Consider the following 24095-nt stretch of genomic DNA (forward strand, 5'->3'; position numbering starts at 1 on the left):
AGACTGTCCCTGAATTTAGAAATGTTACCTTGATTCCTGCTTAATGTGTTCAGTCATACACTGGTGCTCAATTAATGCTCACATGTCCTTTACATCTTAGTGGCCAATGTGCCATTCACTTTAAAGTATTTGCTTCACTGCTCTATAGCAGCACAAAAATAAAAAAGTTTAGGCCTATTCTACCAATTCCATTTAATACATTCACTTTCCCTCCCTATGTCACTTCCCTTATTGGTATGCAGAAGATTTGTTTAATTGTTATTGTTGTTGTTGCTGTTATTAGTCGTAGTGAACTGTGAATGCTACAGCAATGGAGTCCCCCAGGAGCTGGACAGTCCCTGGCCACCAACTCTTGTGTGCAGATCTTCTTCTGTGTGTGGCACACAAAAGCCTGACAAGGTCTCACTCATGTTTCAAGGCTCATTCTCTTTTCAGAGCTATTTGTTATTGTCTCCACCATCACAAGTTTAAAAAAGGAAAGTTAATTAAATATGGAACAAGACTGAGCAACATCTTTTAAACCATCATGTCATTAGAATTGGATCCCTCTGAGAGCTGCTTAAAAGGGTTTTGAGAACAATGACTGTTCAACCAGATATTTATGGGCATAGTTATGTAAACACACTCTTTATTGTCTATGTATATTTAATATAATTATCAGTTTTGTACTTGGACTCTCAGGAGACCCAACAAATCACAGTGTTGCTTTGAAAATGTCAGCAGAAAAGACAATTATGTTGCGAGCAAATATTCATAAATTATATTAAAAAGTCCTGTGAAAATGTACCCTGTGTTGCAGAACTGCTTTTCACTAGCAGAATCATCACTGCCTTTCTTTGATTTAAACTCTTCTTGCCAGTAGCAAAGTTGCTTGAAAAGAAACCTTTAACGCTATGGAGGCTTCTGTCTCTGACTATGGGACAGTGTAAATTGTAGACAAATTCAGAGGTCTTATTTATTTTGTTAGTAATATGCTGGGATAGTTTTAGAGATTTCTAAATAAGGTTTCTTGAAATCATAGGTAAAAACAGTTTGCACAAGAGTGCCTAGGTCACTTACTTTTACTTCTCTTCTGAGGTTATTCCTGACAACTTGCCATGTTGTGCTCATTATGTGTTAGGAAAAAAAAAAGAGTGGAGAACTGGGAGAGTGTTCAGTAAATTAAATGTTCCACACATGCTGAACCAATACGTGTGCTGGAGTTTGATAAACACCTAGTAAGTGCCTGCAAATCATCTCTACTGCAAGATATACAATCAGCATATCAACATCTTAATTAGCAGCTAATGACATTTGAATGGGAAGGTTAACGTTAAGCACACAAATGCAGTTTAGTAAAGGGGAAAATGGAATACATTGAGATATTTCATTGCCTATTTATTTTCAAGTATAAAATAGATGACTTTTGTAGTAAGCAATCATCTGTGTGAGTAATATCCTAATCCTTAGACGTGTTTTGGAATAAAAACTCCAAGAGTAAAATGTCTTTTCTGGTTCATCCAGTCCATGTGTAGGACAAAGACATGAGAGGATTCTGCTTTTCTGCAGGAAAAGGCATTTCCTCTGTGCCATTATTTTTCTTATGAGCACATAAGTAAATTTTAAGCAGGGTCAAGATGGTTGTTAGGCTGGTCTGTGATGCTTCTCTTATTTATCATCTTCTAAGCATAAATTTTCATCTGCAAACTTCTCTGGGATGGTGTAAAGCAAAGCACATTTATGGTTGTTTCAGCTGTAGAATTCATACTTGTGCAGTGAACCTTCTGGATGCCCAAATCTGAACAAATAAGAATCACTGAGCTATTGGGAAAGAATCTGCTGCTATGGGAATGGTGCTGTTCACTTTGCCAGCAGCATGGGTTCCTGCTGAGCATCCTGCCAAACCATTACTTTTGCATGGACCTCAGGGAGCAATGTAGAGACCTTGCTTTAAGATTTAAAACGTGAAGGAGTTCCAAGATGCTTATCATTCAGTCTTACGGCCACACAGGCCACAGCTCTGTCCAACAAGTGAGCCCTGGAATACTAGCTGCCTCCAATCTAATGATCTCTTCCTCATTTGTCTGCTGGTTTAAGTTTTGTGTCCATTCTAGACTCTTGTTCTCAGACAACCTTCATCCTTGTTTGTGGAACAAATGTTTAAAAGAGTGGTCAGAAGTTCAGTAACAAATTATGCTGCTTTGTTTGCTGAGTCACTTTGGCAAGATCAAATAGGGTTGCCCCAAGATATAGCAACACCTCCACAAGGTGAATTATGTCCTTCTCCAAAAATAATGGGCAGAGGATAAGCAGAAACAAAGCTGTCTTTGCAGACAGTGAGACCAGAGATCAACAGCAACTGAGAGTCAAAAGACATATTGAGATTTTCAATTCAGAGCAATGCCCACATTTCAGAGTCTTTGATATTTTATTTTTTTTTTAGAAAACAATTATTAGATGTTTCCTTTTTTCTTGACTGCCATAATTTCCCTCATTACTCCCCATGCTTTAATTGTTTAATGATTGACACAGGATTGTTTTGATTTTCTGAATTACATTTGCTAACCCATATTTGATTTGGTGACTAGGTCATCACTCCTCATGAATTTAGGATTCATGTTGATTCATTCATCCTTCGACATATTTTATTTCCAAACACCTTTTTCTTTTGACTTAATTCAATATAATCAGTTTTCTGGCATAAAATGAAAGACCATGGCTTTGATTAGAAGTTAGCTGTTTGATGGGTTATTTGTAAATGTTTAACCTTATTCACAGCTTTTCCAAATCAATATTTGGCTTTTTTTATTTCTGCTTTCCTTCTCATAGTAGTATCTGCCCAGAAAACAATCTCTAGAGTCTTTCAGACATTTTCTTCTCACTCAGGACTCTTTCTCCTTCAGAAACTCTTACTTCTCTTGCAACATATGGAGGATCAGATGGAGTTTTAGAGCTCCTTTCAACACTGTCTTGTTATTATGGTATGTGTTGCTTTGGTATTCATTGTCTGTGAAATCAGAAGAATGACTTGTTCACTTTCATATTTGACAGCTTATGTTGTTTGAGGGGAAAATCTGAATTTAGTTTTGACTTGATATCAACTAAAGCCAATCAGTCTTTTACCCTATTTCTGTCTGACATTTAAATCCTAGGAGTCTCTCTTCTCTCAATGATAACATGTTTTCAGAATCTTTCAACACTTTCTTAATTGCTAAAATTTGCAAACAAGAGAAACACCCATGCCTAGCTGTCTGCCAGCAGTTCCCTTGGTCAGGCTTTTTTAATCTGTTGTCTTCTAGTGTTTTCCTCCTCAGATTTTCAAGGGGAATGGAGAAGATTAGAGGGTTATCCAGAGGTTGCATTCAACTGTTTGTTCATTAGATTCTTGGCTCACTTGGTTGTTCAAAGGAGTTCCTGAACATATGAATGATGATGTTAAATTACACAATTTTTTTCATACACAGTTTCTCTGGGCTAATTCCTGTCAGGCTGAGAAAGGCAGGAGCCAATCTGAAAACCTTCAAAGCCTTTGCTGAGGGAGACTGATAATTATCATCCTTTTCTGAATTTCCTTTTCTCATTTGCTTGCCTTGAACATAGGGATTGAGCAGAGCTTTGGAAGCATGACAAGTATCAGTCAGCCTGCTCAGCATTACAGCTCCTCAACTCTTTGCTTACTTCACTTGTTAGATGCTACTAGATCTTTCTGTAGTATTTGAAGTTACTAAGCAAGAGCTTTTGTTAAAGATCAGAAATGCTGGTGCTAGCCTGTCTGTGGCAACACATGCTTGAATTTTTCTCAGAATGAGACACACAGTGTCTCGGGTTTGGTAATTCATTCCTACACTACTTAAGTTGATATGAGTTGGCCTAAAATTTTATTCAAGCAACATGTTCTTTCTATGCTCTTTGTGGGCTATGTTGTACTTTTTCTCAGTGGAAGTCATGAGCTGGTGGCATGCATTTCTTCTGCAGTATGGGTAAAACCCCGCGTGAAAAAAAGAAAGACAAGATTTTGCTTTTTTTTTTTTTTTTGTGGTCCTAATCTTGGGGCCCTGAGCAACCTGATCTAGTAGGTGGCCATCCCTACCCATGACAGGGGGGTTAAAGCCAAATGATCCTTAAGGTCCCTTCCAGCCCAGGACTTTCTGTGATTCTATGATTCTGATTCTTCCTCTTTCAAGGACATGCCTACTAGCTGAACACTTCTGATGGAGGCACATATTTTTAAGTTAACCACAAGAAGATCCTTGGAGATTGAGGAACACTTATGAGATTTGCTACAAATATGGCAGTGACACCTGGGAAGAACTCTACTCTTCTCTGAACCAGGGCAGGCAGCACCTCTGGCCAGCAGCACGTGACAGGGAAAAAATGCAAGACTAGAGCAATGGAGTAGTAATTTGTCTTTGATGTCCTGGCCTCAAGTGGCTGCTGCCCCAGGACTTCCTTAGCTTAAAGCGAATCTTGAAATTTGACCGCTTTGGGTGGCTTTTTACTTTATTTGTCTAATTAGATTTTTGAGCCTGTATAAATGTCCAACACACACAAAATACTGGCACAGGGAGTTTGATTCCTTAAGTATCCATTGCATGAAAAAAATGCTTCATTTTCTTTGGTTTGAGTCTGTTTTGCTTAATCCCATGACAGAAAATAATGAACCTGCTTCTTACCTTTTCAAATTCTCCCTGTGACTCAGGCCCACTCTACAGAACTTTGCCATGACCTTTTCCTTTCACTCTGTGGTCTTCCTCACTGCTCCTCTCAGCAGCACAGACCATCCTTCCTACGAAAAACCCCTGTCCCACCTATGTGACAAAGGAGCAAAGTGTGCCAGATCTTGCTTTGCCTCAGAAGGGGATAGTACATCCTCAAGGCATGGCATGGCAAAATCCCCTGCAGAGACACTACACTGGTCCCCAAAGCCATACAGCCAGGTTAACACTGCCTCTTGCAAGGGCTAATTAACTCAGGACTAATTAATAGCATCGTAGCACACTGACACAGCCATCCAGAGCTTGCTCTCTGGCTGCTTGCTTGGGGATCTCCTCACGGTGTGGGTCTCAGCACAGATACGTCCTGAGGACACTGCCTGCATGTAGCCCAGAAACTGGGGGGGTGACACTGCAGATTTGATTATCCACTCATTTACAGTACTTTTAGCTCTGAGCAAGTCTTCTCAAGTTGCTAAAGTTACAGTGGTATCTTGCCACTGAAATGCAGGAGAAAAATCAGGTAAAAAAACTTGTGTATGTTTGCATGTGTATACAAATGTATGGATTGCAAAAAAAACAATAACATTAAAGTCACAAATTCCATAGATCAGAAGATTTCTTTGCAACTGACTGTGCACAGGATAAAGACTTCTCACTTACACGCTTATGCACCTAAGTTTCCTCCGGACTTCAGTGGGTACATAAGGGGGACATGAACCATAGTGTGAGCAGTAGCATAACATTTTTCTTTACCCTGGGTGCTCAGCTGGAAGCTCTAACCTGCCACAATGGACAGAGATATAAACTTCCCCCAGACCTGTTTTTGCTGCTGCCGCCCGCAGGATCTGTGCAGCATACAATCAGCACGAACAAATGACATCTACACCCTGGGAGCTGAGGGACACGGCCTTAGCTGGGGCCACAGGAAGGCATTGTCAACTCCCTTTTGACTTGTGAACCGCTTAATCTTTTTCATTGATGGAACAGATCACATAAAGTGAATTTCAACTTATTGAAAATTCTTATTTCTGTTTCATATTGTATATTTCTAGAATCCATCTCTTGGCCTAACCAAACCCAGTCTCCCTACTTGCTTATTGCCTACTGTTTATTCTTGAGAGCTACAGTCTAGGACCAGTCTCCATCTTCCAGAACCCCTATGTCTTTCCTAGGTACCTTTTCTTTCTCCCAGTCATTCCCAGGGTGATTTGAAAGCAATGGCAAAATACGCTCTTCAAGGTTTAATCAATATTTCTATTTCTTATTCCAAGCATTCCTTTCACTCTGAACACCCTTCTGGCCTTATTTTCATGCCCAAAAAACAGGCACACATTGAAGTATTTGCCATTATGAGAAAGATATGTTTGCCCCTTGCAGTGGTTTGGGGTGCTGCAGGTGAACTTTGGGAACAACTGACACCTGGGTACAGCCCAGTGCACTCCCAAGATGTTACATTCTGCACCGAGATGTTATATATTTAAACAATTTGAAGTTAATTAAGAGTATTGGCTTGGAACTAAATCCAGAATCTCACACATCTGTGTTCCCTTCTCAGAAAAGAGGCAGTTTAAAGAATGCCTGAAGCTAAACACATTATTTTTTACCTTGCTAAAAAGTTGGGGTTTTTTCTTCTCTTTTAACCTACATTGCGAGATGCCTACGAACAGCTTTTTAAAATGCGGGGTGGTTTTTTAACTGATAATGAAAATTATTATTTCGTATGCAATTTAACTTCAACCTAACATCAGACTGCATAATTTAAAGTGAGTTTTCTTCATATACATAACATCATAACATTGCAAGACTCGGAGTCTCTGGCGTATTTAAATGCCTGTTGGTGAGGGTTCGCTTTAGATCCAAATCTCCAGCGTCCCAAACATGCTACTTGAGCCTCATGATAGCTAAAACTAATTTCAATGGAATCTTCTCCAGCAGGCAGGTTAGGTTTTGCTTACCCTGTTTTAAATCAGATATGCTATGATTTTTATGTCTGCTATGAAAATGGCTTTGATCACACCTCTTCATGCCACTTTCACCTAAGCACTTTCAGATGTTGTGAGCCCCAAATGATTTGTTCAAAGGTCTTAAAGAAAGGGGGAAAATCGCAACATCGGATTTTCAGGCATTCAATTGTCAGCTCTGATTTGCAATTTACACTTTATATCATATTCATTATGGACCACTTTCTTTTTACTTACAAAACTAGGTGTTTTGTTCCAAAACAGTAAAATATATGGAGTCTTTATCTTAGCTTATGGAGGCACAAGTGATAAAGCACAGCACTAATAGCATGTTAGTGAAAGAGCCACATGCTAGAAGGTAAAAAAAAAAAGATGGTATTTCTTCACCCTAAATATGGCTACACTGGGCAACTCCTCATGACAGACCAAAAGCTACAAGGCTACATAGGTTAAAAAATAATTAGAAAAATTCACAGAACAAAATGAACAAGTATTAAATATGAGAGTATCAATTTTTTAAGGAGGGCCATGAAATGGCAAAAGCCATCAGTCACATGTAGGACAGAGGAATGCATGAAGCCTTTATCTAGCCAAACTACCACTGTTCTTCTCACATCCTCCTGATCCCAGGAAAATGAAAGTATTTTCATTAGAAGCTAGATCAGCTTCTAGCCTGATCTCTATGATTTCAAGTTGGAATAGTTCATTGAATTATCAGATGACATTTAAAATAAAATAAAATATCAAGGATATGGTTGCCCATATGAAAGCAGCAGTTACATGAAGACGTAAGGATCTGAACAGCAAAAGCAAAACCCTCCAAAGTGCTTTTAATGTGAAGGAGCAAAGAACGCCCCTGTTCGTGACACAGGGATGGTAAGCAAGCCAGAAGCTGATAATGGTGAACTTGAAGGTGAGCAGGAGAAATAAATGTGTCTGAATTGACAGACCTGTAAGCTGCATAAAAATAAACCAAAACAAACATATCATGGTGCAATCATCAACGGGGAAGACTTAATTCACGCTTCCCTACTTCCTCAAGTGGAAAAAACATTGCTGTAGGCCTGCATTTGTCAGCACCCACACAATGGAGCTAAAGGAAATAACATTTGCTAGAGGCAGGAGGGAGTTGGATGAGCTGGGAGACTGGAAGTGAAGAAGATGTGCAAAATGTCCCTTCTCTGACCCATCTGTGCCACGTGTCATGCTAAAATTTCTCTCCCACCACATCACACTAAGGTTGCCTATTCTGCAGTGGTAGTGGAGGCTGAAATGGGCTCCTGAGAGCAAACTCAGTTACATGTTTCATTTTTTTGCAAAGAATCTCTTTGGTATAGATTCATGCTGGGTCTCACCTATACTTTAGAAACTAATGTTCACAGCATCTCTGTAGAACACTGATCACTTATCAGATCTCTGCAATGCTGCAAGCTGCTTTGCAATTTGGAACAATAAATAATTATTATTAGCTAGCACTGTATAAACATATGTATAAATAGATCCGTGTCATTCATCACCAGTGGATCAGGATATATTCCATTCCAGGATATCTTTCCTCAAAGGCTGAACTAGAAATAAGAAAATTACTGTTCTTGTGTTGTATTAAAGACACCACAGAGACTTCTCATCTTGCCCTCTAATGTGTGGCATTGATGAATATAGGGCAGAAAGAAGGCAGAAAAAACCATGAGGTTAGGATTCCCTGCAGTGCCCAGATTTTGGTAGCAGAATATGCATAATACCTGGGGAATGTTCAGGGTTGGTTGATGAATGCACAAGGCAGGGCTTTCAGATATGGTTGTTATTCTGTATTAAAGCATGATGACATCAGGAAAACAGCTGCATGTGCAGGCTCATACCCCCTTTAGTGGCTTGGACATGGCAGAGCTTCTTCTTCTGCAGCATCCAGGTCTGGGGTGAGTGAGGGTCACTCATGCAGCAGGTACAGCAAGGTGGCACCCTGCAAATAGAGGCTGTGTCAAAACAAAAGTAGTCCTTCCCTCATGGAAATTTGGAAGGCCCATATGTGGAAAAGGGACTCCTCTTCAGGCTGAGGCAGAAGTGAAGGTCACTATGTGTGAAGTGCCCACTGAAGAGAGAAGATGTATACTTCCTTTTTCTGTGCCCCATTTAGCAAAACAGCATATGGAACAGGATATTTATATCCAGGAGGAAAACACAAAAAATATGAAACCTGGAAAACCATTAAGAATCACCTTTGGTGAGCTCACTTGCTTTCCTTAAGTTTGTAGTGCTCTTTTTATCTCTTCAGCTACTGATGCTAACCAATCCCTGTCACTATGCACCTTGAATCCTTCAATACACTTGTGTTTTGGTGTATGCTAAAATTCAATCACCTGTGGAATTTGCTTTTGTCTAAAACATTTACACAAAATTATTATAGCCAATGTTCACCACCAGTTTTAAATACAATATGATTTTGTGAACAGGGACAACTAGAAGGCTACTTCATGACGGTCAATATAGGCTGAAGCATAATTAATTTAGTGTGAAAAACTTTTCCAGACTTTTTAAGGCTGTAGCTACAGAAAAGTAAAATAAAGTCAGAGAGTGACTCCCTTTTGTGCTTGAGTCACTATCCGACCAGCCACAGATAGGGAGTTATTCCTAACAGCATGGAAGAGGGCATCCCTTGAGTATGTGAAGCCAAGCATCTGTTTTCTCAGCTGCCAGTCAGGTGGTGTCACCTGTGCACCATCTTTTTTTTGCTCCAGCTTCCACCTCTGTACACCACAGCGAGGCAGGGGCTTTGTGCCCTCCAAGGGTGGTGGAAGCTGCTTGTGTGACTCTTCATCAGCGTGATGGAATGGCTCACAGGCTGGCCCCAAAGGCACTTTTGGAAAGCAGGTGAGGAGCTGCTTGTGTTTGTCACTATTTCTGTCATAGGCAGACTCCTCTGCAAAATTAATCACACAGGAGGGGAAAAGGAAAGTAATGGCTTACTGAATCTCCCACTATATATTAAAAATATAGAGCACAAGAGGGAACAGCTTGCATATTCCTCCCTCACGTTACAGGTTTAAAACCAAAGCTCTCGGAGAGGAAAAAAGTGAGATCTTGGCTCCTCCTGCCCTCCCTTGTGCCAGTGGCTGCACAAGAAGTTGGAGAAGTGGTTTGGCCAGCAGGGCTGGGATTTCAGCATTGCTCATGCATCTCACTTACATTAGACACTTCTCAGGCTGGGAATCAGCACAGATCCAGTCTGGAAGCAGCACTTGTGAACGCTTAGGCACCCAGGCCCGGCATGGAGGAGCACACATGTGAGGTTGCTGTACCACATTGGCATTACAAGCCATAAGCCAGCAGCATGGCTGGTGTCCCCAGCACAAAGCTGGCTCCTGTCCTTGAGTTTAGCAGGATGCTAAACCTCACAGACCTCAGATGGCATCCAGGTTTCCGTGGCTGCTCCCTGAAGGAGAGCACAAGTTTCTGGCTGAGTTCCTGTGCAGCTCAATTAATATTTCTAATTGCCATGGTCACTTTCCTTGGGGACTCAAGGAAACAAGCTGAACCCCAAAACAAACCCTGCTAGACTTATTTCACTGCCTGCTCCACAGGACACAGAGGTTGAAAGGCAGAGTTCATTGGGTACAAATAGTCATTCCTTAGTGTTGTTGACCTGGCTAGGGCTCCAGGAAAGAATGAGATCTAGTGGCTCCAAAAATAACCTAGGAAAAGTCTCCTGGTATCTGTTAAGAAAGTACAGCAGAAATGCAGTAGCCTGCTTCTCCAAAAATAAAATACAAACCAAGAAAGGTGTATTTTTTTTCTCCATATTTCTTAAATATTTCTTTTCTTCTTTTATAGAGAATGAACCTATGCTTACCAAAAATTTGTCATTCAGGGATATTTTCTAATCTGTTGAATGATCTGTTCCATCTAAGGAGGTGGGAACAGATCCTGTAGGGTCAATCTATACCATGTGACCAGAGGCACAGGTGAGCTTCTGGGTTGGAAGACCCAAATTCAGTCTTCAGGTAATGGTTGGGGATTATCTCATTTTCTCTCTCTCACCCCTTATTTTTGCTGTAAGAGGACTTGGATCACTAGAAGACTGTGACATCCTTCAGCCAGAGCCTCAGCCGAATGATGAGAAGACCAAAGATTGTAGCCAAGCTGGTATCTCCTGTATTCACAGCCCTAGATAGCTCTCACTGTCCCCCAAACCGACCCCTTTTTAACCAATGTTCTTCTGTACACCTTTTCTACCTACTATGATGGCAGTTTTGCTTTTTTTTATTATTAGTTGTATACCAAAAAATTTGTTGTCTTTTATATACATTTCAGGTCATGGACTGATATTTTTTTAAAGCATTAGTAGTCTCTCAATACTGGTGAATCCAACATGAAGTAACATTAAAGGTGCCTCAGAAGTGATACCCTGCTTTAAGGGTGGGAGGTACTGAAACACTGTAGCAAATGCTTCCCTGTTGAAGGCTCAGTAGCCCAATGATGGCCATGCTAAAATTCCTGTGTTGATGACACCCTGAACACAGAAGGACATTAGCAAATACTTGTTTTTCCAACTGGTGTCACAGTAACATTTTCCCTTTAGAAAGCTCCCTTCATCTCATTGTTCTGAATTTCTGTTTGTGGAAAAGAACGTGAATTGGTCAGGTATTTGGTCTGGGTATTCAAATCACTCTGGAAATCTCCAGCTACTGTGGTCAGTGAGATGTTTCACAAGCACGTATGGAAGGAGAAGAATCAGCTGTTAGAGTGAAACAGACAGTATGGGCAGGGGCTAGAGAAAAGGAAGAGGACATAGGACTTCCTGCCTCCTCCTGTGTTTCCAGCTCCAGGCTTCATTGCCCCGTCTCTTGCTGCCCACACACTGTGCCTAAGCAGCTCACCTATTTTCTGTCTGCAAACAGACAATGGAAATCAGTCAGAGAAACAGCTATAATCCCTGACTAACATTTCTTGTCACCTCTGTAACTTCTCTCTAGCAAGACAGGTTGCTAGAGAGGGACATCTGTCAGTGTGAGGAAAAAAAACTATGAGGGTCTCTCATTGTGGGCTTTGTGCAATTTCCTGGCTGGAGTCCCAGGGAGGCTTCAGCTCTCACAGCCCAGCCGCAGCCACACCGTGTCTTGTCTCCCAGGTCAGATACACAGTCGGCAGTGCTTCCTACGCTTCTTTTGTTCCACACTCATTTCCTGACCTGCAACGCTGTGCTCCGTGGGGATGTTGCACATATCAAAAATGCAGGGTGAAAGTTGTCCAGAAATGGAGACAGGTTGTTTTTGGCAGGAGGCCCTCGAGCCAGAAACATTTTACCAGAAGAAATATGGTCGATATTTATGGAAAGTAGGATTCGACTTTCAATGGGGCTTATGTTCATAAGTCACTTAAGGCCCTACTAAAAATCCCACTAATAATTCTTAAATTAAACAAGTCAGCATTTCCATGCAAGCTGAAGAATGAAGAGCTGTGTCCCACTTGTGAATCTGAGCTAAGCAACTGAAGAGCCAAAGAAATCTTCAGAGGCTTGGTATGATCACACGGAGTGCTTGTACATTTTTTTATGTGCAGTATGTGACATGCATCACTCAAAAGAGGCTAAAGAGCCATTGCATTCCAGCAAGTACTGGAGAGACCTTGGCAAAATGTATTATCTGGCCTCTTGTACTCACGATGTAAGATTTAATGACTGCTGATTCATAGTCAAGCTGGATTGCAATAATTTTCAGAAAATGTCCAGAGTGATACAGAGTTCTGCCATTAGAAATATATCTTCACAAGACTTGATCTCCATCCCAGATAGTTCCTGTTTTCAAATGATGGTACAAAATAGCCCATTAGAGTAGTCTAAATTTTCTTTGGGTATTTTGCAGGATGTTACATCAAGTCCAGAGAATCCCAAGCCAAGGTAGTTCAAGCAGGTTACTAAAATAATCTTCCAGACCACCACAGACATACTCAAGATAGGAAAAGAGTCTGGGTACTGACTGCCTGGGGAGAAGCTCTGTTACAAAGGGCCTGAGGGTCCTGGTAGACTTTAGGCTAAGCATGAATCCACAATTCACTGTGAATTCTACTGACAACAAGGCAGGCAGGCAACATCCTTAGCTGTGCTCACAGGAGCAGAGGTTGGGTGTCAGTTACACCCCTTTACTTGGCACTTATTGGATCACAACTGAAATACTGTTCTCAATATTGCCCCCCACCCCAGTTCAAGAAAGATGTTGAACTAGAATGAAACCAGTGGATGCCACTAGGACAGCCAGGGTTGGAGCACTTCCTGTGTAAGTGGGATTGGTTCAGCCTGGAGATGAGACAGCTTTGGAAGCATGCAATAGCTGCCTGCTAATGCCTTGAGCAACTGCAATGATCCCATGATAGTCAAGAGCATTATTAGCTGCAATTGCATGGTGAATGCCCCTGAAATCCTAGCCTGGACTCGCCCACTCAACTATTAATTGGTTAAATTTCAGGGAAGTCTTCACTGGTTGCTGGTAGACTGCTTAACTACAGATCTGCTTCTCTCTCATTAAAAATATCAACAGATGGAGAAAGTGATGGAAATGAATTTTTACAATGACTACAGTTGGTAAAATGACTTCTTAGAATCCACAAAGCACAGGTCCCTTTACAGTATGAGTTAAGGAGGCAGGCAGCAAAGCTTTCAAGGATTCCCTTAGCTTTCAGACCACCTCCAGTGGCAAACTCAGTGCTGATGTCCCACAAGCACATAAAGGAAGTGAACACAAAAGGTAGTGTAACAGGATCTAGTCTTCTGAAGAACATCCAAAAAAACTTCCTCCAGCTCTTCTAATGACCAGTGGTGGTCAAACACTTAAAATACCTGCCAGATGTTTCAGACAATGAAGAAAATGGGATAAAGTAGGGAGCTGATGGACATAAATCAGTATCTGTAGCTGTATAAGAGTGCTCTCCAGTGGTAACAGTACTCTTTCCTTTGATGAGTGATTCAGACCATGTATTGCCAAGGAAGAAAGAGCCCACTGGTTGAACATGAGTGATTTTGGTAATCTTGGCAAGAGCTGGAAGAAGAAATAGGTCATGACTGTGCAACTACAGTCTAAAATAGCAAAGATCTGAAGCTGTTTTACAAATGGAGCAAAATTATTCAGATGTGAAAAGGAAAGGAACGAATGAAGTTAAAAAATGTCCCTATTACTTTTGGTACTGCATCTGGAAAGACAGAATAGGCTTCAAAAGAGACAGATATCACAGTTCTAGGAGAAGAGATAAAAGGACTGTTTCAGGAAGCAGCTAAGAAAGAAGAGATGCCCATGCAATCTCAAGCCTGCACCAGTGGGCAAGAAGAAGAAGAAACAGAACGATGGAGGAAAAGAAAAAGAGACTCTGAGGATATGGCAAGTGGGACTTCAACTGCAGCAAGTGATAACCAGCACTTTGAGAGAAGCAGGAGGAAATATATGGTATCTGTGGACAAGGAGGAAGGAACTGAGGAGAGAAGTTCTAGAATTTCTGGGTTATTTTGAAGAAGAACTGGAAGAGGTACCTAGCTAAACCAGGAAGTATGCTTTCAGTGGAGCTGGCTATCCCAATCCTGTGGAAACATGGGATAATGGAGTATTTTTTCTCTCAGTTTTGTTGCCTGTGAGTTAGAAATCTGCAGGACAAAGATAAAGCCATAAATATGGACCAGGTGAAGTGAAAACTGAGCTAATCTGAGGCAAACAGGTCAGCATCAGATTTAATCATGGGACATAATGCCACTTTGTATTCCACACTGTTCTAGCAAATTCACATATCTCAATAATCACATTTACCCTTAGAGTCAAAGGAAAAGCAAAACATAACTAAGAGGAGAAAATACAATTTTAGGAACATTTCCATTGATACATCACATGAGACAGGTTTAGGCAGTGTTCCTGGTATCAGAAACACTCTTATGGAGATTGCTTGCTAGAAAAGGAGAAGGCTACAAAGTCTGAAGCTCTTACCTCAAACCTAGTGTAAACAGGGACATTTATGTGCTACAGTGGATTACACTAATAATCCACCCCAACACTACAGGAAAGATAATTTCCCTTTAAAGGGAATAATTAATTTCCCTTTTAAAGTACAATTAACTACTCCATATCCTAGATGACTGAAATTTCTTTTAGACTCTGACCGAGCAAGTTTGTTTACTGATATGCTTGCCCTTCATGACATACCTCACTGTTCTGATGATCTATAGCTACACTTTTTAATTTTTAATCACTTGCTAAATTAGACATTATATTGGCAGCTTTTCATCCACTGCAAATAGTTTTCAGCTTTTTTTTTTTTTAATATGGAAAAGCAGGAATTGTTATCTTTTTTCATACTGTTGAAGAAGGCCAAGACTGAGATTAGCCATTAGCTTCACTAAAGCCAAATTTTAGTCAAAGAAATGCAGAAACTACAGTTTCATAATCCTTCCAAGAAGGGAGTTACATTATTCATGTGACTGCTAAATGTATTTTCCATTATTTTGTTCATGTGAATGCATTCTTGAACCACTCCACTCAAGATTTTTATCTGTTTCAGATGCAAAGGCATAGTATTAAAATATTTCAGTAGTAATTTGAGTTGTCTGATAATTCTATACAGTGGAGCCATCACCAAAGGTAAGAACAGCCATACTGCTGACACTGATTGATGTGTTCTCTGTTCATTCTTTTCATATTGTTCTTTGATTTCCTACAAGCCACTGTGGGAGGCAGTGAGCAGACTTGAGTTTATTCAAAGGGTTAATGACAAAAAACTTGCTTCCCAAATACTTCTCAGATTCTGAGGCACAACTGATTATTTAAAAGGATTTGGTAGACTATGCCTGCTGTTACGCCTAAGAAGAAAGATAATTTGTTATATTTTAAAATGTATTAAAGCCTATAAAACCATTGGTCTTCAGGGATGGCTGTTCTTCATTTCAGATATCATGCCAAACTGACATTTGGGAGCGATTCTGTCTGAGATGAAGTATAAATGAGGGGCTTTTATGAGAGATACCAGAGAGCCTTTAACAGAGAAGTATGTCCACAGACCACTTAAGCAGAAATCTGTCTTTACACAATATTGTTGGTACTCCTACATCCTACAGTGGTACAATCTCCAGCAACAGCAGTGGAAAGATCTTTCTGGCTTTCGCCTTTGCTGGTGGAGCAGCCAGCCGTATCAAATTGCATAACACTGTTGTATGTCTACTATGTGCTGGGTGGAGACGACAAAGTTATCCTGCTTGTTTTGTTAGCCAGAAAGCTTCAGACAAAGCTATTTCCGTATAGAAACTAGGTTATTATCACAGTGAATATATGCTGCTAAAAGAGCACCAACGCATTTGTTAAAGAAGTAATCTGGGAAAATAAATTAGTTTTTGATAAAAAAAAATGGAGGAGCTAATTTTGGAAAAGGTAAATGCATGTAAGATGCCATTCTGTTGGGTTGAAGTCAAGAAAGTATGCAACACTTAGTTGTCTCAATCTAGGAGCTAATGCAAACCCAGAACTGACACAGGCCAGAAGTAAGAGCATTCCTGGGCTGCTGCAGTACCTGCACTTTCATCAGATAGTGTGGTACAGCACTGAGAGTGGCTATCACCATTTTGATGGTTTTTTTTCTGAGCATTTCTGACGGAAGATCACAGTATCAGTCAAAACCCAATCCTACCTGCCATGTCCAAGAGTGCACACACTGTTTCTGAGGCAAGCTGATGATAAGAATGAGCCCTAAGGGCAGCCAAATGTATGCCTGGCCTTTATGTTACGAGGTTACGGTCAGTTCCATAAAGAAAACTCATGGCAGGGACACCCAATCCGACCTCACATAATCCTAAGGAACAGGGGGAGAGGACAGTGATTTACCCTGAGCGATCACCAGACTTTTGGGTCCACCCTACACGGGGATGTGTGCCATTCATCTGATTGCAGGGCTTAGCACTGCAGATTGGCAGGAAAAAGCGCTCCCAGCTTATTTCCCACCTTTCCTCCATTACTCTTCTGTTCAGTAATTATAAAACCCCTTCTATTCAAGAAGAAGCTGCTGGGTTTCATAGCACTGGCTGGAATGACCCTTGAAGGTAGGACTTGTGAATTCTCACATCAGTACCTCTATGCTATCTTCTCTGGTCTCTTGATCCAGTGCTCACCTGCTTGGATAGAGCTCCACCAGCTCCAAGATTTTCAGATCCTGCTTCCATATGAATCAGAAAAAAAACCAAGGCACTATGTGGAGGGTAAGATCCAACACTTAAACAAACCACAGACTCATCTGGTATCTGCTTTTGTTCTCAAGAAAGCTCCTAGCATGCTTTTTCTCATTCACCAAGAGTTTCCAAAGTCTCATTCACCTTGATGGCCTCCTTGCTCCTAATGGCTAGAAACAAAGCCACCTCAGCTGCTCCTGTAGAGTATTCATACCTTTGTGCTCCTGCTCCTGCCAGGAAATACACCTTTCTTCTATGTCCTTTTCCCTCATGGGACCTCCCTGTTCCTGCCAGTATGCTCAGTGTTGTCAAGCTCATACCATTCTATCTTTTCCGCTTATTCGGCTTAAATACACTGTGACTGAATTAACCACCAAAGCTCTGCTACTGATTCTGCCATCCAAACTGCATCAAACCAAACCACTGTAATATTTGGAAAATTATCATCAATAAATGGCCAGTCATAAACACTACTTTCAACTGGCAATGCTGCCTCTTGACCAGTCACCCAGTTGTCATATATGTTTTCTGGGCACAGACTGATTTCTGAACACGAAATGATCCTTCTCAGAAGCATGAAGTGGGAGGTAGCAAAGAAAACTAACAGGAAGCAGATTCAAAACAAGCCACAGGAAAAGCTGCAGGGCTTCTTGCTCCAAAATGTGGCCAATTTGAAATGTCCGCATGGTTTCCTGGGGAGACTGTGCTATTTCACGGCAGACAAATGCATCAAAGATCAGCAAATCTGTGGAAAGTACACCTGGTCTGGAAGTCCTGTGCCACTTATGGCTGGAGTTTGGGAGAGCATTTGGTGGAGGTATCATTTTAGACGCTTTTGTGAGCTTCTCCTTTTGGCTATTGGCAGAAACATGACACTGGGTTATACAGACTTTTGGTCTGATCCAGTATGGCCTTTCTTAGGTTCTCATGTTAATTTGTCCCAGACACACACGTAGCGAGACAGCAGGGAGCCTCACAGCATGGCTCGAGGCAGAGAACTTTATTTTCCAGGCCCTGTGCTCTGGGGATCAGATTAGAAACAGATTACAGCTGAAGGATCCCTGAGCAGACACAGTCTGTGCCAGTTGGGAGCTGGGCAGAGGATAGCTGTTGTGCCCAGAGTAATTATCCTGGCAGAACTGGGCTGGCATGGCTAATAAATAAGAGATGTTTGAGAAAGCAGTTCTTCACAGCTTGCTCCATCTTGCTGTCTGCAGAGGAGTGAGTTGGATCATACAGGCAGGTCCTCAGTTGTTTTCAGCACTTAGTCCTCTGCCCCAGGGGATTTTGCACCGGAGACCTTAGAAACACAGATGCAGAGTAAAAAACATGACTTTCCATGGAAGTCCACTCATTTAGTGCCTTCCCAAGAAACCCCAGAAGACTTCCAGGCTAACCAGTAAGGCTCCCTGCCTTCTTGCCACCCAGATGCTGCTCCTGCGAGAAATATGTATGAACAATTCAAGAAGAACCCTTAGCCTCACCATGAGAAAGGCTCGCTGCCAGAGAGGAGGGAGACAGGAGCAGTTCTAAGGGAGGGTTTTACAAGAACGGATACAGAGAGGAGGAGCAGGAGTCAGACAAGGAGTTGAACTTTCTGACCCTTTCATGAGCAACCTGGGGAAAGTTTTGGCACAGAGACAAGTTTGCTTGGGATATGTAGTGCTGTGAAGAAAGGCTCCTCTCCATAAATAAGCCCCTCTTCTATTGTGGATTAGACAGAACTGAAGAGTGTCTTCCTTGCATATTGCTCAGTCAGGCAGCATTTCAACAGAGCAGAAAAACATTCTCTTTTTTTTTCCCTTCATTCCCCTTCAAGAAGCAGGCTGAGTGTTTGAAAGTTCTGTGGTTTGGTTTGGAGTTCAGTCATCCCTACAGAGAACTTGTTCTGCCAATCTCTACATACATGTCAGCCTAAATAGCAACAGATGTAGAGTACCTTAGATGTATAAAATTTTCATAAAATATAACAAACGCTGTTTTTCCACTTGGGATGAGTCATTAACCATATGCTTATGATACTGCTCTTTTCAGGGGAAGAGCTGAAATCCTATGTTTGGGTTAGACAGAGTCCAGTCCTGTGAGGTTTCCCAAGTGCAAGAGCAGGACCCCTTGCACCCCAGTTACCCTAAGTTCCCTTGGGACCCAGCAGACAGACAAGTCACAGATCTAATGTTTTCAGGTTCTTTGTAGGAGCAATGTCTTCTCTGGAGTACACAATCCAGACTACTGGTGAGGGAAGAGTAGTACCCCACTGCAGGTCTGCAAAAACCTGCCAGCACATGAGTGGGCAAGCAGGGCATATTATTCCAGGGGACATCAAAGCAGACATGGTCTCATCATACTTTCCATGCTTCTGAAGACAGGGAGGGTGTGCCTGAGGCATGGAGCTGCTTGGAGCATAACTAGGGGAACTGCAGAGCTGCACGCAGTCCTCTGTGGGGGCAGTACCCTTACAGACACACAGTCATTTTGACCATTCCCCCCTCCTATGAGCAGTAATTAATTGAAAATGCTCCCAGATAATTTTTTACATGATTTGGAGATGGGCCTGTTCTGCCTCCCATTGCAGCTGGCAGGGATTTCCCCCCTACCTCAGCAGGAGTGGAAACAGTCTCTGCTGCTGCAAATATGTCCTCTCCCTCCAGGGTTTTTTGCTCACTGAACCTTCCCTCCAGGTTAGCTGTATGTGCAAACAGGAGTTAATCCCCTGGCTGAAATATTATTTAAAGAAAGAACTTACTAAATGCTGCTCCACTGGGGTTTAAGGAGGTTATATTTTAGCTCATCAGCAAAACCAGAGCTGAGCCTAGAAAAACAGCAATCCATGAATATAAACAGGAAAGTGATAGTTGAACTTTGATATGTATTCCAATCCCTCATATATAAGTTGTACAAATGTAGCCACTTATTTTTAATTTTAGCAAGAACTCTAAATTTCAGTTCTATTTGCTACACCAGGAACATCAATCCAGCTCCCAGTGAGCTGTACTAGCAAAACTGTGTCAGCTTCCCTTCCTGCAAAGGTGTCCATTCCTGTGTCTTCTTGGTCTTAACCTTCATGTAATCTTGGCGTGATGTGAGGAAATGGCCACTGGGAATTTAGTTGGGGAAGAGCTCACAAACCTAGTTAGAGTTTTTGCACAGTAGGAAACGTTGCCAAGTCCATCCTGTGCATGTACAAAATTTACTTCAGTGCCTAGGAAGAGACACTAACCTGGAGGACAAACACATTTTCCAAAGAGTCCACATAATGGCCCAAGTAAACCAGAGGAGAAAGAGAAATGTCTATTGCAGAACAGCTAGATCCACTTGGCAGCTCCTAAGACAAGGAATCTGAAATGGTGCGGCATAGGTAAAGAAAGACCTCTCCCAGAAGTACACGTGGTAGCAATCCTAGTGGATTCAAGTGGACTGTGAAGCAGCCAGCAAGGTTTAGATGGCTTGTGCAGGAGGACTCAGAGCATTCTGCATCTACCATAACCAGTCTTTATTTCACCTCTTTTTTCACAGACAATACACAGGTTATAATTAAATCACAGCTGAATTCTGGTGATCCAGAATGACTGGATCTGGAGGGAAGAGTTGATCTCCAACCTTACAACATCATGCCTACAGAATGTGGAGGGTTATGATCCACTTTCCTTTATCAGCTCTAGCTCTGCTGTTCCATGCACTGTTGACTGCTGTAATCCAGACCATGGTTTATTATTAATGACCTCTTTTTATTTATTTCAGTTACTATGAGCACTTAACACACACTCATCGTTGAATATTATGAGTTTGTTTTATGGGGATTACGTTGAGTAATTATCATTCCAAGTAAGAGAAATGAACTGTCATGCTCCCCCACTGCCAGCAGCTTTTAATCTGACCAGACAGCGAGGAACCCAGGATTTCACAGTTTAAACAGATGGAAAGGTCTGGGAAAGAGGTGTATCTTGCAGCTTCTTCTAAATGCGGCCAAGTTCACGCTGAAGCATATTTCTGTCAGGGGCGTATTCCAGAGGTGTGAACCTGGCGTGCCCAGTGAGCATTCGGCTCCAGCTTCCAGCTAAGAATAGTTTGTACAGCAGATTGGAGGTAGCAAGGCTGTTCTTAAATGTCCTGGCCTTTGGCTGTAGTGACCATAACCTTGAATTTCACCTACCTGTCTACTGCACAGAGAGCAGAGCACTGGCATAATATCAGGCTGGGGCAGCTCCTCTGGGGGTTTTTCCAGGGGTGTTTCAGAGATTTGATGGAGGTAATATCAGAAAGTATCATCACCAGGACTAAGTGCTGGAGTGCAGGCCGTCCTGTTGGGGATCCGTAGAAGAACTTAAAGGTTTCCTTTGAACAGGGCTTTTGCACCAAAGAGGGAGCATGTTCTTTGTATTGTCTTAGAAGCATAAAGCAGGGCTTTGGGAACAGAGGCAGTGCCAGAGCTGGAGCTGGAGCTGGAGGTGGAGCTGGAGGTGGAGCTCGAAGGGGGCATATTAGTCTGCGTTTGATATGCAGGGAAGGAGAGCAGAGTCTCAGTGACCCGCCAGTCTGTGTGTCTCCCGCTGGTCTCTGGAGATTGGTGACACAATTCTGGTACCATGAGGTGGCAGACAGCTCCTCAGTGTGGACAGGTAGGATATTGTGTTGACCGTTAGCTGTTACTCAAGCTCCAGGTGTGGTCTGAAAGCTCAAACCAGACCACTGCCAGCACAGCCCTGGCCAGGAGACTCTGGGATCTTTGCTCTACTCTGAGCTGTAAAACAATGACACATCCTAGACAAGTAGTGTTTAATTAGGTCAGAGGAGGTAGCCATGAGACTAGGCTGGAGAAGTTTTAGTAGTAAAAACAAAACTAGGCTAATGATGGAGCTCATGAGTGTCCCAAATTCTTTCTTTGAATACTGAAAGCCATATTTTGCCAGTAAGTAGAGGACATTTGAGAGAGAGAGGAGATTTTTTGGTCCTCTTTCAAGGTACCTGGACATTGCTGAGAGCAGGTTATGTGGCAGTGGGATGAGTTCTCTGCTGAGTTCAACAGTCACAGAAGTGCTGTGCAACACTTTTCTCCTGAATGGAGATAGTATGCAATGCCAAATCCATGGAAGGAAAAAAACCTTGTCAAGAATTATTTTGGTGAAGGAGAGAGGTGTCACAGGCATAAAATGTCTCTTTGGACATAATGTCTATTTTCCCACAAGTAAGAAATCCATGCTGTGGTGCTTACCTACTTCTACTAAAACAATGAACCTCACACTCCTCCCAACAGCTCAAAATGTGAGGTCCTGGTGTGAGTGCCACGACCCACACTCTGCCTGGACAGAAAGAAAGGTGCATAAAGGCAGTGCCATCTGACCCTTCCTGGAGCGGTCAGCCTCCTTATAGTTTGAGATGACATTCAGAATGTGGAAAGAGGAACTATGCTCAGGAGACTGGCAAAAATAGATCTCAGTTTGACTAGGAGATCACACATAAATATATGTGGGCTGTGTCCAGGCTGTCCCACAAGAGTAAAATTTGGCATGTGTTGAAGATGGGCCAACACACAGGTATTGGATGGTTTCCAGGCATTATTGTTTCTGTGAGCAACACCAACAGAAAGATATTGGATCCACAGCAGTTGTCATGCAAAATCATTCTCAATCCATTTCATCCTCACGAGAACTGTTGCCCTGCACCTCACCTTCACAAGAGATGGTGATAGGAAGATCATGACTGGGGAGAGTTTTTGACTCAAACTGAGTTTTAGGAAAGGAGATGCATCAGATTGACATAGCTGTGTTGGAATGGTTGATAAACAGACCTGCCCAGAGCACTGAAAGCTAGAGGCACATCACAGAGAATTTTACTGACATTGGAGAAGCGACAAACACCTTGCAGGAGGAAGGATGTATTGTGGGGGAAGGTGGAGGAAAGGAGAAAAGAGGTGGCTGGGCTGATTTGTGAGTTCCCACTGCCTTGTGTCCAGTGTTGCTTAAATTCAAACCAGGCACAAGGAGTATGGCTCTCCGTGAGAGCTCTGGTCCAAGCTGTGACACAGAAAGGAAACCTGAGCTGGAGTGGGGTCTGGTCTGGGCACTTTGAAGTGATTTCTCTCCGTAAGGAAATAGTTTCCTTTGTCTGTACATGTTCAGGAAAACTCCTTCATTGGCGACTGTTCTCAGGACATTTGGATCATAATTGTTTTGTCCAGAAAACTCCATGACTGGAAATTAAAAAAAAAAATATTATAAATGGTAGGGGAAAAAAAAGCCTTGTGAATATATATTACATCCATATGCGGAAGGACAAAAAAAGGAATCAGGACTCAGTTAAAACCACAGTCAGGGTCCCATTCTGCCCTCAGCTATTCTGGGTTTGCCCCACCACTAACACCAAGACAAGCCCCCACTGAAGGAATATGGGGGCATCTGTAGGCAGCCCTCTCCCTGGTAAACACCAGTGGGTTTTGTTTGGTGCAGTGACATTTGGAATTTCAAAATACACATTTTCGTGACATCTCTGCACTGTGAGGAGATCAGAAAGCAGCAACAAAGACAGTCACAGGACATGCATTTAGAGGTGCTTTGCCAGGACAGAGAGGAGAAGGGACACCTGGTCATGGATGTAAAGAGGCAGCAGTTGCTGCCAGGGCTCAGGTTTCTTTTCTTTCTGACTGTTTGTTTCAACAGGCTTGTTGTTCCTGTTCCCTGCCAGCAAGAGTCCAGGAGCATTTGTTCCCTGTCCTCTGTGTCCCAGTGCCCTGCTGCCTGCATGTGGGACAATGAGTAGCAAGCCTGTACCGTGGCCTCCTCTGGGATGCTGAAGCCCTCATCCCACTTGGGGCCCAGCCTGGGTCCCTCATGTGTGTAACTTCTACTGCAGTTGGTGCAAATGTTATGTCTGTGGGATTAGCTGTGTCCCTGGGCGATTCCTAATATTTTCTTTCCTCACATTCTTCACACTGGAATATTTAACAGAGTCGTAGAGATCCGGTGGCCAAGAGACCGTTCCTCTTCCAGAGCAGGATCTCTCCCCCTAGTACACTTGCCAACACGCTGTCCAGTCCAATTTCAAGTCAAATGTTGGTGTTTCCATCCTTGCCTGGAAGACAATTCCACTGCTCAGGCAGTCCAAGCCATTAGGAACATTTTCCTGATATTCGGCCTAAATACTCTCTTTCTCAAATTCATCCCATTGCTCCAGGGATTCATGTTACTGAGGAGGATGGTCTCATACTTAAATTTCCTGCTGTGCCTTTCCCTGGACAGATTAATTGACTTCATCTATAGAGGA

General features: G+C 42.3%; 1 long non-coding RNA gene across 1 annotated transcript; it reads right to left on the reverse strand.

Annotated features, from left to right (window-relative positions):
* Positions 1-17791: 17791 nt before the first annotated feature.
* On the reverse strand, positions 17792-20355 carry LOC137478280 (uncharacterized). The gene is made up of 3 exons (XR_011001500.1): positions 20221-20355; positions 19582-19647; positions 17792-18138 (listed from the first exon to the last, which is right to left on the reverse strand). It is a non-coding gene; the product is annotated as an uncharacterized lncRNA (long non-coding RNA).
* Positions 20356-24095: the final 3740 nt, after the last annotated feature.

The sequence above is a fragment of the Anomalospiza imberbis genome, chromosome 1, assembly GCF_031753505.1.
Source record: "Anomalospiza imberbis isolate Cuckoo-Finch-1a 21T00152 chromosome 1, ASM3175350v1, whole genome shotgun sequence".
Lineage (NCBI taxonomy): Eukaryota > Metazoa > Chordata > Aves > Passeriformes > Viduidae > Anomalospiza > Anomalospiza imberbis.